This window comes from Pseudophryne corroboree, unplaced genomic scaffold (assembly GCF_028390025.1).
Source record: "Pseudophryne corroboree isolate aPseCor3 unplaced genomic scaffold, aPseCor3.hap2 scaffold_288, whole genome shotgun sequence".
NCBI classification, from domain to species: domain Eukaryota; kingdom Metazoa; phylum Chordata; class Amphibia; order Anura; family Myobatrachidae; genus Pseudophryne; species Pseudophryne corroboree.
In genome coordinates, this window is record NW_026969545.1 from 704,798 (window position 1) to 723,851 (window position 19,054).

Below are 19,054 nucleotides of genomic sequence, written 5' to 3' on the forward strand. Positions count from 1 at the left end.
AATTTAAATGCCCTATCTTTAAAATGGGGCATATTTTACTAAATTAAAAAAACCTGTAACTTTCTGTAAACCCTTAACCCCAAAAGGCACTACACTAACATCGGGGTGTAGAGTTGGATCTTGATCCAAGGCACCAACAGGCTAAAGCTTTGACTGTTCCCAGGATGCCTTGCACCGCCTCCTCTATAACCCTGCCCAGTGACGTAACTAGACCTTTGTGGTCCCCATAGCAAAATTCTGAATGGGCCCACCAGCACTCAACAAGAATGAGTGGCGTTTGGGGTCAGAAAAGTAGAGGGAAAGGGGTCTGACAGAGTAGGGGGCAGGACATGAATGAATAGAAACTGAGGTGTCCATTATATAAAGAAATACAGTTTGTGTGTCTGTGTGTATATCACACACACACATATAAGGGAAATTCAAATGCCCTCAATTATTGCGCCCATTACACTCTGGTTTAGGTGCACAAAGCACCTAAACCTGAATAAAGTAATGGGCGCGATCGTGAAAAGACACCGTTTGGTTGCCCAAATGGGTCTCTTTGCACACATTTCAGCTTGTTTCCCCTGGGGGTAGCGAGCTGAAATAAACATGTCGCACCCGTTGGCAGCAACATTAGAATAGCTGCTGACGGGCACGATTGAGGGAGGAAAGGGACATTTGAATCCAGCCCATAGATGCAATGTGAATATGTAATTTGTACCTTCCTTTCTTAAAATATATATAGTAGTGTATACACTAGTGGTCTTTCCGAACCCCCTAATCCTAACATTGTAATTTGCTTTAGGGCGCACCTCCAATTAGTCTAGTGTTTCGTATTTTCACATTAAATACTTTCTTGCATTGGTTGGTTAAAGATTAGATCGTATATTTTTCTAGATATAGCTGTGCATAGTCTACAAGGCTACATGCTTCTCCCCTAACTAGAGATGTGCAGCGGGCATTTTTCGTGTTTCATGTTTTGGTTTTGGATTCGGATCCGCAGTTGTGTTTTGGATACGGACGCGTTTTGGCAAAACCACCTTTTGGGTTTTGTATTCGGGTGATTTTTTTTTAAACCCTCAAACAGCTAAAATCATAGAATTTGGGGGTAATTTTGATCCTATAGTATTAAGCTCAATAACCATAATTTCTACTCCTTTCCAGTCTATTCTGAACACCTCACACCTCCCAATATTATTTTTAGTCCTAAAATTTGCACCAAGGTCCCTGGATGACTAAGCTAAGCGACCCAATTGGGCAGCACAAACACCTGGCCCATCTAGGAGTGGCACTGCAGTGTCAGACAGGATGGTACTTAAAAAAATAGCCCCAAACAGCACATGATGCAAAGATAAATAAAAAAAGAGGCGCAAGATGAAATTGTAGTGTGTCTCTCCTGCTCAGTGTCAGTTCTCAGTAGTATCCTCATCAGTGCTCAGTATCACTGCTCATTGTCTTGTGCTGCATTGTGGTGCTCAGTATACTAGAGTACATTACTAATAGTCCAGTGCTGCATCTTGCTGCTCAGTGTCAGTTCTAGTATCCTCATCAGTGCTCAGTATCACTGCTCATTGTCTTGTGCTGCATTGTGGTGCTCAGTATACTACAGAACATTACTAATAGTCCAGTGCTGCATCTGGCTGCTCAGTGTCAGTTCTAGTAATCTCATCAGTGCTCCGTATCACTGCTCATTGTCTTGTGGTGCTCAGTATACTACAGTACATTACTAATACTCCAGTGTCTTGTGCCGCATATGGCTGCTGTAGGGTGCTGTGGTAGTGTCCTGTCACTGTGCATATGTCATCATTCCAGTCACAGTGATATCTGGTATCTATCTAGTGGTATCTAATTCCAGACATTACCACCGTCTAATTCCAGATATATTACTGGCATATAATTCCACACATTAAAAAATGGAGAACAAAAAAGGTGGAGGGTAAAATAGGGAAAGCTCAAGATCCACTTCCACCTAGTGCTGAAGCTGCTGCCACTAGTCAAGGAAGAGACTATTCAATGCCATCAACATTATGTAATGATTATACGATACATTATATATCATATCATTGTATGGTTGTAAAATACAACTTAAAAACTTTAATTAATAAATACATAAAGGGGTATATGCAATTGTGGTCGAATTCCCGAAATTGTCGAATTTCGGGTCATTTTCGCCAAAAAAAAAAAAAATCGTCAATGCAATTCAGTGCTTTCCGTCAAAAAAACGGACTTTCAAAATTCGACTTTTTGAAATTCGACTTTTTGCAAATTCGACTTTTCTGCAATGATACAAGTGCTGCAATTCGACAAAAGCATATTCAATTCAAGTTTGGAAATTCGACAGCAGTGCTTTTAGACAGTAAATTCGTCATTTTCAATCCGTCACACTTTGGAGGGTGAAAACAATAAAAAAAAATTTAAACATGTTTTTTTTGGTGTGTTTTTTTGTGGGAATAGCATATCTATTTATATTAGTAGGGATTAGGTACTTTTTTTTTTTTTTTTTTTGGAGGCACAAGTATTACTTATATATTTTTTAAAATATTATTTTTTTATTTTTTTTTTAGTGCTGGAACGGGAAAATTTTTTAAAAAAATGGCGTGGGGTCCCCCCTCCAAAGCATAACCAGCCTCGGGCTCTTCGAGCTGGTCCTGGTTCTAAAAATGCGGGGAAAAATTGGGCAGGGATCCCCCGTATTTTTAAAACCAGCACCGGGCTCTGCGCCTGGTGCTGGTGCAAAAAATACGGGGAACAAAACGAGCAGGGGTCCCCCGTATTTTTTACACCAGCATCGGGCTCCACTAGCTGGACAGATAATGCCACAGCCGGGGGTCACTTTTATACAGTGCCCTGCGGCCGTGGCATTAAATATCCAACTAGTCACCCCTGGCCGGGGTACCCTTGGGGAGTGGGGACCCCTTCAATCAAGGGGTCCCCCCCAGCCACCCAAGGGCCAGGGGTGAAGCCCGAGGCTGTCCCCCCCATCCAAGGGCTGCGGATGGGAGGCTGATAGCCTTGAGTAAAATTACAAGAATATTGTTTTTCCCAGTAGTACTACAAGTCCCAGCAAGCCTCCCCCGCAAGCTGGTACTTGGAGAACCACAAGTACCAGCATGCGGAGAAAAATGGGCCCGCTGGTACCTGTAGTACTACTGGGAAAAAAATACCCAAATAAAAACAGGACACAGACACCGTGACAGTAAAACTTTATTACACACTGCCGACACACACATACTTACCTATGTTCACACGCCGACATCGGTCCTCTTCTCCATGTAGAATCCACGGATACCTGAAAAGAAAAGTTCAATATACTCACCTCAGCCAGGGTCCAGAGATAAATCCACGTACTTGGCAAAAAAAGAAAACGGACACACGGACCACCGGACTGAAAGGGGTCCCATGCTGACACATGAGACCCCTTACCCCGAATGCCGGGACACCACGTGACTCCTGTCACTGAAGTCCCTTCAGCCAATCAGGAAGCGCTACTTCCGTGGCGCTCACCTGATTGGCTGTGCGCTGTCTGTGCTGTGACAGCGCATCGCACAGCTCGGTCCATTAGTTTCAATGGTGGTAACTTTGCCGTCAGCGGTGGGGTTACCCGCGGTCAGCCGCTGACCGGCGGGTGACCTCACCGCTAGCCGCTAAATTCCCACCATTGAATATAATGGACGGAGCTGTGCGATGCGCTGTCACAGCACAGACAGCGCACAGCCAATCAGGTGAGCGCCACAGAAGTAGCGCTTCCTGATTGGCTGAAGGGACTTCAGTGACAGGAGTCACGTGGTGTCCCGGCATTCGGGGTAAGGGGTCTCATGTGTCAGCATGGGACCCCTTTCAGTCCGGTGGTCCGTGTGTCCGTTTTCTTTTTTTGCCAAGTACGTGGATGTATCTCTGGACGTGGATGTACCTCTGGACGCTGGAAGGTGAGTATAATTTTTTTCACAGGTACCCTCGGATCGTCGGAGACCGTGGCAGTCGGCGTGTCAACATAGGTAAGTATGTGTGTGTCGGCAGTGTGTAATAAAGTTTTACTGTCACGGTGTCTGTGTCCTGTTTTTATTTGGGTATTTTTTTTCCAGTAGAACTACAGGTACCAGCGGGCCCGTTTTTCTCCCGCATGCTGGTACTTGTGGTTCTCCAAGTACCAGTTTGCGGGGGAGGCTTGCTGGGACTTGTAGTTCTTCTGGAAAAAACAATATTCTTGTCATTTTACTCTAGGCTATCAGCCTCCCATCCGCAGCCATTGGATGGGGGGGACAGCCTCGGGCTTCACCCCTGGCCCTTGGGTGGCTGGGGGGGGGGACCCCTTGATTGAAGGGGTCCCCACTCCCCCAGGGTACCCCGGCCAGGGGTGACTAGTTGGATATTTAATGCCACGGCCGCAGGGCACTGCATAAAAGTGACCCCCGGCTGTGGCATTATCTGTCCAGCTAGTGGAGCCCGATGCTGGTGTAAAAAATACGGGGGACCCCTACTCTTTTTGTCCCCCGTATTTTTTGCACCAGCACCAGGCGCAGAGCCCGGTGCTGGTTTTAAAAATACGGGGGATCCCTGCCCAATTTCCCCCCCGCATTTTTGGAACCAGGACCAGCTCGAAGTGCCCGAGGCTGGTTATGCTTTGGACGGGGGACCCCACGCCATTTTTTTTTCGTGTTTTTCCCGTTTTTTTAAATCGCGGCAAAATCCGGCAAATTGGCCGTTTTTCGCCCGCGGGACTGTCGGATCCGTTTTTCATTGAATATGGTGAATTCCGGCAGCCACCTGCCGGAATTCACCTGTCGAATTGTGTCGAATTTAAAAACGGCGATAATTTGCCGCGATTCGCCGTGAATTGCATATACCCCAAAGTAGCTTTTATGTAACCTTTTTAAACCTATTAGCATAGACCGAATCTCATCGTGTGTATAGGCCTTTAGTTCAACAACAGCATGGGACCAGTTAGTGTGTTTTGACCACTGCACAGCACCTGGTGTTATATAGTAAGCACCACTATGGCATAGTATACAGCATTATGGGCCTGATATGAGTGTGACCAGCGGTGATGTGGAATGCAGTAGGAGGTGCTGTTTAGTAAGCACCACTTCTATATCCACCATGCAGTATATTGTGTGAATATAGAAGTGTTGGCTGTGTTATGTATTAGAGTAATTATTGCAGCTCCCAGCTAAAATTGCAACAATGTAATTTAGTGACAAGCTGCAGAGATTAACCCTTTCTGTGGCTGCTGCACAACCTCTATTCATATAGCTGAATTAAATTAGGGAGATGTTCTCACCCCGCGAGCAAGCGCAGGTATATGCCACACTTATGGTAACATTGGATTTTCAGATATTTTCTTGCAGGGGTGTTTCTAAACAATTTGGCTTCAAATGCGAGATTTAAAAATGCGTGCCCCCCGCCACCATTGGCATTAAAAATTGTGCCCCTCCCCCATATATATATATAAAAAAAACTATATTTGCGTGAGCGCTCCGGACGGGATGGGGGGGGCGTGACCTCGCAAAAATGGGTATGGTCTCCATAAAATGGGCGTAGCCTTGCAGGCAAAGACTACCTTACACCCCAGTTCTTGACCCTGCACCAACAGACCTCGGCCACCACAGGGAAAAAAGTACAGTCATTTCCACCATGTTAAGCCCCACACATTAATGCCCTTTGGAACATATTATGTCACTCACCACAATATCTGTGATACACTATGCCCTACAGTAAAGCTTCTAATTACTTTTACAAAAACTGCTCAATGCCAAGAGTTTCACGTGCTGGGTGTCATGCTCATTGCCAGGGGTTTCACTCTCTGGGTGTCATGCTCATTGCCAGGGGGAACGCAGTAGGAGGTGTTATATAGTAAGCACCACTATGGCATAGTATATAGCATTATATATATTGTGAGCACTGGTGATGTTGAGTGCAGTAGAGCTGCTGCTGGGTAATTACAATTGACTACAACCACCAATATATTCTGCTGCACTATATATATGCAAAGCTAATTCTGCTGGGTAATTACAATTGAATACAACCACCAATATATTCTGCTGCACTATATCTATATATGCAAGCTAATTCTGCTGGGTAATTACAATTGACTACAACCACCAATATATTCTGCTGCACTATATCTATATATGCAAAGCTAATTCTGCTGAGTAATTACAATTGACTACAACCACCATTATATTCTGCTGCACTATATCTATATATGCAAAGCTAATTCTGCTGGGTAATGCAAATTGAAACATTATTGCATAGTATGTGATTTTGAAGTACTTTTTTAAAGTTTTGAATGATATAAACCCAGTTTAATCTTTGTGGAATGCCTGGTTGTTGTTTTTAAGGTAATTTATTGCCTGGCATTTGAGGGGGTGGGGTGTGGTTACAGATTTCAATTATTGGTTTCACTTGTAATAGTCTTCTACTTAAGTCCAATGGTGTAGGCTGTGCAAAGCCATTTGGCTGTGCATTTATTGATCTAAGCGTGCATTTTTATCAAAGCGTGATAAAATTGACACATAACAGCAGCGTTCAATCAGTATCAATTTATCTTCAGCTGATGTCGATTGTGAATTTACGTTTCTTCTCTTCTTGTCACCTACAGGTAATTACAATTGACTACAACCACCAATATATTCTGCTGCACTATATCTATATATGCAAAGCTAATTCTGCTGGGTAATGCAAATTGAAACATTATTGCATAGTATGTGATTTTGAAGTACTTTTTTAAAGTTTTGAATGATATAGACCCAGTTTAATCTTTGTGGAATGCCTGGTTGTTGTTTTTAAGGTAATTTATTGCCTGGCATTTGAGGGGGTGGGGTGTGGTTACAGATTTCAATTATTGGTTTCACTTGTAATAGTCTTCTACTTAAGTCCAATGGTGTAGGCTGTGCAAAGCCGTTTGGCTGTGCATTTATTGATCTAAGCGTGCATTTTTATCAAAGCGTGATAAAATTGACACATAACAGCAGTGTTCAATCAGCATTAATTTATCTTCAGCTAATATCGATTGTGAATTGACGTTTCTTCTCTTCTTGTCACTTACAGGTAATTACAATTGACTACAACCACCAATATATTCTGCTGCACTATATCTATATATGCAAAGCTAATTCTGCTGGGTAATGCAAATTGAAACATTATTGCATAGTATGTGATTTTGAAGTACTTTTTTAAAGTTTTGAATGATATAGACCCAGTTTAATCTTTGTGGAATGCCTGGTTGTTGTTTTTAAGGTAATTTATTGCCTGGCATTTGAGGGGGTGGGGTGTGGTTACAGATTTCAATTATTGGCTTCACTTGTAATAGTCTTCTACTTAAGTCCAATGGTGTAGGCTGTGCAAAGCCGTTTGGCTGTGCATTTATTGATCTAAGCGTGCATTTTTATCAAAGCGTGATAAAATTGACACATAACAGCAGTGTTCAATCAGCATTAATTTATCTTCAGCTGATATCGATTGTGAATTGACGTTTCTTCTCTTCTTGTCACCTACAGGTAATTACAATTGACTACAACCACCAATATATTCTGCTGCACTATATCTATATATGCAAAGCTAATTCTGCTGGGTAATGCAAATTGAAACATTATTGCATAGTATGCAATAATATAGTATGCATATAGCAGAGGATAGTTTCAATCTGCCTACCTCTGGGTTATGGGCCCAGAATGCTTTTATTGCAGTACTCTGCTGCACATGTAAGTGCAAGAGATCATGAAGCACTCACTCATCATGGGAAAGTACCAATGTGTTTCTTAGTTGATTGATGGAAGAAACATCTTACAAAAACTCTCCAGATTATTGACTTTTTAAAGTTTTTCTAGGAAATGTTCTAGATGAATGCTTATTAGCGTTTGTCAGAACATACGTTTGCAAAGTGTCTCTGTGGCGCAATCAGTTAGCGTGTTCGGTTATTAACCAAAAGGTTGGTGGTTCAATCCCACCCAGGGATGTGATTTACCTTGTTATCAGATTTTGGTGATCTTTAAGTAGACAAGTCAAAATTTCAAACCCCCTCTTATGGTGTAGGGTACCTGGCCTTCTCTGATGTAATCAGAGTTAGATTTGATTAAGTGATTTTATAAAAAAAACAGCTAGGAAGCACAATTTAGCAGTGGGTTGCAGAGAAAAAGAAATATGCTGGCAAAAAAATCCAATTGAGTGATTAAACAGCTCTTCATTTTCTGGCTTTATTTTTATGCTAACAAATTTGTTCTCTGAAAAGTGTCCACAAAGACAAGTATCTGATTAACACCTTTGTAGGGATGGTTTTTCACCTATTACTAAATTAAACTTGCTTCATTGGAAAGGCAGCAAGATGCATCGTCATTTCAATATCTACTGAAATAATACAGGTTGACACCAGGAAACATTAACGCCACTGCATCCTTGCTGCTTTCTCATGTGGAAGTCTGTTTAATGTGAAAACAAGGTGATATCTAATTAGCACACAGGTAAGGAATTAAGAAAATCTTTATTTAAGGGTGAAGATGTTTCTCACAAAATCGTTGCCCCAATGCATCATTGAAATTCAAGCTGGAAAGATGATTTTAATATATCACTTGTACATTTTGTATTGCTCTTCTGGTGACAATGTAGTTTGTTTTTGTCAATTACCATTTTAATAATAGGGTAAAGAAAATGAAGTGGATTTTTTTAAAGAAAACAATACTGTCAATATACTATTAAAACAAATTAAAATGGTAAAAGTTATTGTACTTTAAGTAAAAATAAAAGAGCAAAAATATCAATCCCAGTTTTGGATTACTTTAATTAACAAAAAAAATGCATATAGCAGAGGATAGTTTCAATCTGCCTACCTCTGGGTTATGGGCCCAACATGCTTCCATTGCAGTACTCTGCTGCACATGTAAGTGCAAGAGATCCTGAAGCACTCACTCATCATGGGAAAGTACCAATGTGTTTCTTCGTTGGTTGATGGAAGAAACATCTTACAAAAACTCTCCAGATTATTGACTTTTTAAAGTTTTTCTAGGAAACGTTCTAGATGAATGCTTATTAGCCTTTGTCAGTATGGACTTTTGCAAAGTGTCTCTGTGGCGCAATCAGTTAGTGTGTACGGCTATTAACCAAAAGGTTGGTGGTTCAATCCTACCCAGGGACGTAATTGTCCTTGTTATCAGATTTTGGTGATCTTTAAGTAGACAAGTCAAAATTTCAAACCCCCTGTTATGGTGTAGGGTACCTGGCCTTCTCTGATGTAATCAGAGTTAGATTTGATTCAGTGATTTTATAAAAACAGCTAGGAAGCACAATTTAGCAGTGGGTTGCAGAGAAAAAGAAATATGCTGGCAAAAAAATCCAATTGAGTGATTAAACAGCTCTTCATTTCTGGCTTTATTTTATGCTAACAAATTTGTTCTCTGAAAAGTGTCCACAAAGCCAAGTCTCTGATTAACACCTTTGTTAGGGATGGTTTTTCACCTATTACTAAATTAAACTTGCTTCATTGGAAAGGCAGCAAGATGCATCCTCATTTCAATGTCTACTGAAATAATACAAGTTGACACCAGGAAACATTAACGCCACTGCATCCTTGCTGCTTTCTCATGTGGAAGTCTGTTTAATGTGAAAACAAGGTGATATCTAATTAGCACACAGGTAAGGAATTAAGAAAATCTTTATTTAAGGGTGAAGATGTTTCTCACAAAATCGTTGCCCCAATGCATCATTGAAATTCAAGCTGGAAAGATGATTTTAATATATCACTTGTACATTTTGTATTGCTCTTCTGGTGACAATGTAGTTTGTTTTTGTCAATTACCATTTTAATAATAGGGTAAAGAAAATGAAGTGGATTTTTTAAAGAAAACAATACTGTCAATATACTATTAAAACAAATTAAAATGGTAAAAGTTATTGTACTTTAAGTAAAAATAAAAAAGCAAAAATATCAATCCCAGTTTTGGATTACTTTAATTAACAAAAAAATGCATATAGCAGAGGATAGTTTCAATCTGCCTACCTCTGGGTTATGGGCCCAACATGCTTCCATTGCAGTACTCTGCTGCACATGTAAGTGCAAGAGATCCTGAAGCACTCACTCATCATGGGAAAGTACCAATGTGTTTCTTCGTTGGTTGATGGAAGAAACATCTTACAAAAACTCTCCAGATTATTGACTTTTTAAAGTTTTTCTAGGAAACGTTCTAGATGAATGCTTATTAGCCTTTGTCAGTATGGACTTTTGCAAAGTGTCTCTGTGGCGCAATCAGTTAGTGTGTACGGCTATTAACCAAAAGGTTGGTGGTTCAATCCTACCCAGGGACGTAATTGACCTTGTTATCAGATTTTGGTGATCTTTAAGTAGACAAGTCAAAATTTCAAACCCCCTGTTATGGTGTAGGTTACCTGGCCTTCTCTGATGTAATCAGAGTTAGATTTGATTCAGTGATTTTATAAAAACAGCTAGGAAGCACAATTTAGCAGTGGGTTGCAGAGAAAAAGAAATATGCTGGCAAAAAAATCCAATTGAGTGATTAAACAGCTCTTCATTTCTGGCTTTATTTTATGCTAACAAATTTGTTCTCTGAAAAGTGTCCACAAAGCCAAGTCTCTGATTAACACCTTTGTTAGGGATGGTTTTTCACCTATTACTAAATTAAACTTGCTTCATTGGAAAGGCAGCAAGATGCATCCTCATTTCAATGTCTACTGAAATAATACAAGTTGACACCAGGAAACATTAACGCCACTGCATCCTTGCTGCTTTCTCATGTGGAAGTCTGTTTAATGTGAAAACAAGGTGATATCTAATTAGCACACAGGTAAGGAATTAAGAAAATCTTTATTTAAGGGTGAAGATGTTTCTCACAAAATCGTTGCCCCAATGCATCATTGAAATTCTAGCTGGAAAGATGATTTTAATATATCACTTGTACATTTTGTATTGCTCTTCTGGTGACAATGTAGTTTGTTTTTGTCAATTACCATTTTAATAATAGGGTAAAGAAAATGAAGTGGATTTTTTAAAGAAAACAATACTGTCAATATACTATTAAAACAAATTAAAATGGTAAAAGTTATTGTACTTTAAGTAAAAATAAAAAAGCAAAAATATCAATCCCAGTTTTGGATTACTTTAATTAACAAAAAAATGCATATAGCAGAGGATAGTTTCAATCTGCCTACCTCTGGGTTATGGGCCCAACATGCTTCCATTGCAGTACTCTGCTGCACATGTAAGTGCAAGAGATCCTGAAGCACTCACTCATCATGGGAAAGTACCAATGTGTTTCTTCGTTGGTTGATGGAAGAAACATCTTACAAAAACTCTCCAGATTATTGACTTTTTAAAGTTTTTCTAGGAAACGTTCTAGATGAATGCTTATTAGCCTTTGTCAGTATGGACTTTTGCAAAGTGTCTCTGTGGCGCAATCAGTTAGTGTGTACGGCTATTAACCAAAAGGTTGGTGGTTCAATCCTACCCAGGGACGTAATTGACCTTGTTATCAGATTTTGGTGATCTTTAAGTAGACAAGTCAAAATTTCAAACCCCCTGTTATGGTGTAGGGTACCTGGCCTTCTCTGATGTAATCAGAGTTAGATTTGATTCAGTGATTTTATAAAAACAGCTAGGAAGCACAATTTAGCAGTGGGTTGCAGAGAAAAAGAAATATGCTGGCAAAAAAATCAAATTGAGTGATTAAACAGCTCTTCATTTCTGGCTTTATTTTATGCTAACAAATTTGTTCTCTGAAAAGTGTCCACAAAGCCAAGTCTCTGATTAACACCTTTGTTAGGGATGGTTTTTCACCTATTACTAAATTAAACTTGCTTCATTGGAAAGGCAGCAAGATGCATCCTCATTTCAATGTCTACTGAAATAATACAAGTTGACACCAGGAAACATTAACGCCACTGCATCCTTGCTGCTTTCTCATGTGGAAGTCTGTTTAATGTGAAAACAAGGTGATATCTAATTAGCACACAGGTAAGGAATTAAGAAAATCTTTATTTAAGGGTGAAGATGTTTCTCACAAAATCGTTGCCCCAATGCATCATTGAAATTCAAGCTGGAAAGATGATTTTAATATATCACTTGTACATTTTGTATTGCTCTTCTGGTGACAATGTAGTTTGTTTTTGTCAATTACCATTTTAATAATAGGGTAAAGAAAATGAAGTGGATTTTTTAAAGAAAACAATACTGTCAATATACTATTAAAACAAATTAAAATGGTAAAAGTTATTGTACTTTAAGTAAAAATAAAAAAGCAAAAATATCAATCCCAGTTTTGGATTACTTTAATTAACAAAAAAATGCATATAGCAGAGGATAGTTTCAATCTGCCTACCTCTGGGTTATGGGCCCAACATGCTTCCATTGCAGTACTCTGCTGCACATGTAAGTGCAAGAGATCCTGAAGCACTCACTCATCATGGGAAAGTACCAATGTGTTTCTTCGTTGGTTGATGGAAGAAACATCTTACAAAAACTCTCCAGATTATTGACTTTTTAAAGTTTTTCTAGGAAACGTTCTAGATGAATGCTTATTAGCCTTTGTCAGTATGGACTTTTGCAAAGTGTCTCTGTGGCGCAATCAGTTAGTGTGTACGGCTATTAACCAAAAGGTTGGTGGTTCAATCCTACCCAGGGACGTAATTGACCTTGTTATCAGATTTTGGTGATCTTTAAGTAGACAAGTCAAAATTTCAAACCCCCTGTTATGGTGTAGGGTACCTGGCCTTCTCTGATGTAATCAGAGTTAGATTTGATTCAGTGATTTTATAAAAACAGCTAGGAAGCACAATTTAGCAGTGGGTTGCAGAGAAAAAGAAATATGCTGGCAAAAAAATCAAATTGAGTGATTAAACAGCTCTTCATTTCTGGCTTTATTTTATGCTAACAAATTTGTTCTCTGAAAAGTGTCCACAAAGCCAAGTCTCTGATTAACACCTTTGTTAGGGATGGTTTTTCACCTATTACTAAATTAAACTTGCTTCATTGGAAAGGCAGCAAGATGCATCCTCATTTCAATGTCTACTGAAATAATACAAGTTGACACCAGGAAACATTAACGCCACTGCATCCTTGCTGCTTTCTCATGTGGAAGTCTGTTTAATGTGAAAACAAGGTGATATCTAATTAGCACACAGGTAAGGAATTAAGAAAATCTTTATTTAAGGGTGAAGATGTTTCTCACAAAATCGTTGCCCCAATTCATCATTGAAATTCAAGCTGGAAAGATGATTTTAATATATCACTTGTACATTTTGTATTGCTCTTCTGGTGACAATGTAGTTTGTTTTTGTCAATTACCATTTTAATAATAGGGTAAAGAAAATCAAGTGGATTTTTGAAAGAAAACAATACCGTCAATATACTATTAAAACAAATTAAAATGGTAAAAGTTATTGTACTTTAAGTAAAAATAAAAGAGCCAAAATATCAATCCCAGTTTTGGATTACTTTAATTAACAAAAAAAATGCATATAGCAGAGGATAGTTTCAATCCACCTACCTCTGGGTTATGGGCCCAGCATGCTTCCAATTCTGTACTCTGCTGCACATGTAAGTGCAAGAGATCCTGAAGCACTCTCATCATGGGAAAGTACCAATGTGTTTCTTTGTTGGTTGATGGAAGAAACATCTTACAAAAACTCTCCAGATTATTGACTTTTTAAAGTTTCTATAGAGAAACGTTTTAGATGAATGCTTATTAGCCTTTGTCAGTACGTACTTTTTCAAAGTGTCTCTGTGGTGCAATCAGTTAGTATGTATGGCTATTAAGCAAAAGGTTGGTGGTTCAATCCCACCCAGGGACGTAATTGACCTTGTTATCAGATTTTGGTGAACTTTAAGTAGACAAGTCAAAATTTCAAACCCCTTGTTATGGTGTAGGGTACCTGGCCTTCTCTGATGTAATCAGAGTTAGATTTGATTCAGTGATTTTATAAAAACAGCTAGGAAGCACAATTTAGCAGTGGATTGCAGAGAAAAAAAATATGCTGGCAGAAAAATCCAATTGAGTGATTAAACAGCTCTTCATTTTCTGGCTTTATTTTTATGCTAACAAATTTGTTCTCTGAAAAGTGTCCACAAAGCCAAGTCTCTGATTAACACCTTTGTAAGGATGGTTTTTCACCTATTACTAAATTAAACTTGCTTCATTGGAAAGGCAGCAAGATGCATCCTCATTTCAATGTCTACTGAAATAATACAAGTTGACACCAGGAAACATTAACGCCACTGCATCCTTGCTGCTTTCTCATGTGGAAGTCTGTTTAATGTGAAAACAATGTGATATCTAATTAGCACACAGGTAAGGAATTAAGAAAATCTTTATTTAAGGGTGAAGATGTTTCTCACAAAATTGTTGACCCAATGCATCATTGAAATTCAAGCTGGAAAGATGATTTTAATATATCACTTGTACATTTTGTATTGCTCTTCTGGTGACAATGTAGTTTGTTTTTGTCAATTACCATTTTAATAATAGGGTAAAGAAAATGAAGTGGATTTTTGAAAGAAAACAATACTGTCAATATACTATTAAAACAAATTAAAATGGTAAAAGTTATTGTACTTTAAGTAAAAATAAAAGAGACAAAATATCAATCCCAGTTTTGGATTACTTTAATTAACAAAAAAAATGCATATAGCAGAGGATAGTTTCAATCTGCCTACCTCTGGGTTATGGGCCCAGCATGCTTCCATTGCAGTACTCTGCTGCACATGTAAGTGCAAGAGATCCTGAAGCACTCACTCATCATGGGAAAGTACCAATGTGTTTCTTCGTTGGTTGATGGAAGAAACATCTTACAAAAACTCTCCAGATTATTGACTTTTTAAAGTTTTTCTAGGAAACGTTTTAGATGAATGCTTATTAGCCTTTGTCAGTATGTACTTTTGCAAAGTGTCTCTGTGGCGCAATCCGTTAGTATGTACAGCTACTAACCAAAAGGTTGGTGGTTCAATCCCACCCAGAGACCTAATTGACCTTGTTATAAGATTTTGGTGATCTTTAAGTAGACAAGTCAAAATTTCAAACCCCCTGTTATGGTGTAGGGTACCTGGCCTTCTCTGATGTAATCAGAGTTAGATTTGATTCAGTGATTTTATAAAAACAGCTAGGAAGCACAATTTAGCAGTGGGTTGCAGAGAAAAAAAATATGCTGGCAGAAAAATCCAATTGAGTGATTAAACAGCTCTTCATTTTCTGGCTTTATTTTTATGCTAACAAATTTGTTCTCTGAAAAGTGTCCACAAAGCCAAGTCTCTGATTAACACCTTTGTAAGGATGGTTTTTCACCTATTACTAAATTAAACTTGCTTCATTGGAAAGGCAGCAAGATGCATCCTCATTTCAATGTCTACTGAAATAATACAAGTTGACACCAGGAAACATTAATGCCACTGCATCCTTGCTGCTTTCTCATGTGGAAGTCTGTTTAATATGAAAACAAGGTGATATCTAATTAGCACACAGGTAAGGAATTAAGAAAATCTTTATTTAAGGGTGAAGATGTTTCTCACAAAATCGTTGCCCCAATGCATCATTGAAATTCAAGCTGGAAATATGATTTTAATATATCACTTGTACATTTTGTATTGCTCTTCTGGTGACAATGTAGTTTGTTTTTGTCAATTACCATTTTAATAATAGGGTAAAGAAAATGAAGTGGATTTTTGAAAGAAAACAATACTGTCAATATACTATTAAAACAAATTAAAATGGTAAAAGTTATTGTACTTTAAGTAAAAATAAAAGAGCCAATATATCAATCCCAGTTTTGGATTACTTTAATTAACAAAAAAAAATGCATATAGCAGAGGATAGTTTCAATCTGCCTACCTCTGGGTTATGGGCCCAGCATGCTTCCATTGCTGTACTCTGCTGCACATGTAAGTGCAAGAGATCCTGAAGCACTCACTCATCATGGGAAAGTACCAATGTGTTTCTTCGTTGGTTGATGGAAGAAACATCTTACAAAAACTCTCCAGATTATTGACTTTTTAAAGTTTTTCTAGGAAACTTTTTAGATGAATGCTTATTAGCCTTTGTCAGTATGTACTTTTGCAAAGTGTCTCTGTGGCGCAATCTGTTAGTATGTACGGCTACTAACCAAAAGGTTGGAGGTTCAATCCCACCCAGAGACCTAATTGACCTTGTTATCAGATTTTGGTGATCTTTAAGAAGACAAGTCAAAATTTCAAACCCCCTGTTATGGTGTAGGGTACCTGGCCTTCTCTGATGTAATCAGAGTTAGATTTGATTCAGTGATTTTATAAAAACAGCTAGGAAGCACAATTTAGCAGTGGGTTGCAGAGAAAAAAAATATGCTGGCAGAAAAATCCAATTGAGTGATTAAACAGCTCTTCATTTTCTGGCTTTATTTTTATGCTAACAAATTTGTTCTCTGAAAAGTGTCCACAAAGCCAAGTCTCTGATTAACACCTTTGTAAGGATGGTTTTTCACCTATTACTAAATTAAACTTGCTTCATTGGAAAGGCAGCAAGATGCATCCTCATTTCAATGTCTACTGAAATAATACAGGTTGACACCAGGAAACATTAACGCCCTGCATCCTTGCTGCTTTCTCATGTGGAAGTCTGTTTAATGTGAAAACAAGGTGATATCTAATTAGCACACAGGTAAGGAATTAAGAAAATCTTTATTTAAGGGTGAAGATGTTTCTCACAAAATCGTTGCCCCAATGCATCATTGAAATTCAAGCTGGAAAGATGATTTTAATATATCACTTGTACATTTTGTATTGCTCTTCTTGTGACAATGTAGTTTGTTTTTGTCAATTAATATTTTAATAATAGGGTAAAGAAAATTAAGTGGATTTTTGAAAGAAAACAATACTGTCAATATACTATTAAAACAAATTAAAATGGTAAAAGTTATTGTACTTTAAGTAAAAATAAAAGAGCAAAAATAACAATCCCAGTTTTGGATTACTTTAATTAACAAAAAAAATGCATATAGCAAAGGATAGTTTCAATCTGCCTACCTCTGGGTTATGGGCCCAGCATGCTTCCATTGCAGTACTCTGCTGCACATGTAAGTGCAAGAGATCCTGAAGCACTCACTCATCATGGGAAAGTACCAATGTGTTTCTTTGTTGGTTGATGGAAGAAACATCTTACAAAAACTCTAAAGATTATTGACTTTTTAAAGTTTTTCTAGGAAACGTTCTAGATGAATGCTTATTAGCCTTTGTCAGTATGTACTTTTGCAAAGTGTCTCTGTGGCGTAATCAGTTAGTGTGTACGGCTATTAACCAAAAGGTTGGTGGTTCAATCCCACCCAGGGACGTAATTGACCTTGTTATCAGATTTTGGTGTTATTTAAGTAGACGAGTCAAAATTTCAAGCCCCCTGTTATGGTGTAGGGTACCTGGCCTTCTCTGATGTAATCAGAGTTAGATTTGATTCAGTGATTTTATAAAAACAGCTAGGAAGCACAATTTAGCAGTGGGTTGCAAAGAAAAAGAAATATGCTGGCAAAAAAATCCAATTGAGTGATTAAACGGCTCTTCATTTCTGGCTTTATTTTTATGCTAACAAATTTGTTCTCTGAAAAGTGTCCACAAAGCCAAGTCTCTGATTAACACCTTTGTAGGGATGGTTTTTCACCTATTACTAAATTAAACTTGCTTCATTGGAAAGGCAGCAAGATGCATCCTCATTTCAATGTCTACTGAAATAATACAAGTTGACACCAGGAAACATTAATGCCACTGCATCCTTGCTGCTTTCTCATGTGGAAGTCTGTTTAATGTGAAAACAAGGTGATATCTAATTAGCACACAAGTAAGGAATTAAGAAAATCTTTTTTTAAGGGTGAAGATGTTTCTCACAAAATCGTTGCCCCAATGCATCATTGAAATTCAAGCTGGAAAGATGATTTTAATATATCACTTGTACATTTTGTATTGCTCTTCTGGTGACAATGTAGTTTGTTTTTGTCAATTACCATTTTAATAATAGGGTAAAGAAAATGAAGTGGATTTTTGAAAGAAAACAATACTGTCAATATACTATTAAAACAAATTAAAATTGTAAAAGTTATTGTACTTTAAGTAAAAATAAAAGAGCCAAAATATCAATCCCAGTTTTGAAATACTTTAATTAACAAAAAAAAATGCATATAGCAGAGGATAGTTTCAATCTGCCTACCTCTGGGTTATGGGCCCAGCATGCTTCCATTGCTGTACTCTGCTGCACATGTAAGTGCAAGAGATCCTGAAGCACTCACTCATCATGGGAAAGTACCAATGTGTTTCTTCGTTGGTTGATGGAAGAAACATCTTACAAAAACTCTCCAGATTATTTACTTTTTATAGTTTTTCTAGGAAACTTTTTAGATGAATGCTTATTAGCCTTTGTCAGTATTTACTTTTGCAAAGTGTCTCTGTGGCGCAATCAGTTAGTATGTACGGCTATTAACTAAAAGGTTGGTGGTTCAATCCCACCCAGGGACCTAATTGACCTTGTTATCAAATTTTGGTGATCTTTAAGTAGACAAGTCAAAATTTCAAACCCCCTGTTATGGTGTAGGGTACCTGGCCTTCTCTGATGTAATCAGAGTTAGATTTGATTCAGTGATTTTATGAAAACAGCTAGGAAGCACAATTTAGCAGTGGGTTGCAGAGAAAAAAAAATATGCTGGCAGAAAAATCCAATTGAGTGATTAAACAGCTCTTCATTTTCTGGCTTTATTTTTATGCTAACAAATTTGTTCTCTGAAAAGTGTCCACAAAGCCAAGTCTCTGATTAACACCTTTGTAAGGATGGTTTTTCACCTATTACTAAATTAAACTTGCTTCATTGGAAAGGCAGCAAGATGCATCCTCATTTCAATGTCTACTGAAATAATACAAGTTGACACCAGGAAACATTAACGCCACTGCATCCTTGCTGCTTTCTCATGTGGAAGTCTGTTTAATATGAAAACAAGGTGATATCTAATTAGCACACAGGTAAGGAATTAAGAAAATCTTTATTTAAGGGTGAAGATGTTTCTCACAAAATCGTTGCCCCAATGCATCATTGAAATTCAAGCTGGAAATATGATTTTAATATATCACTTGTAC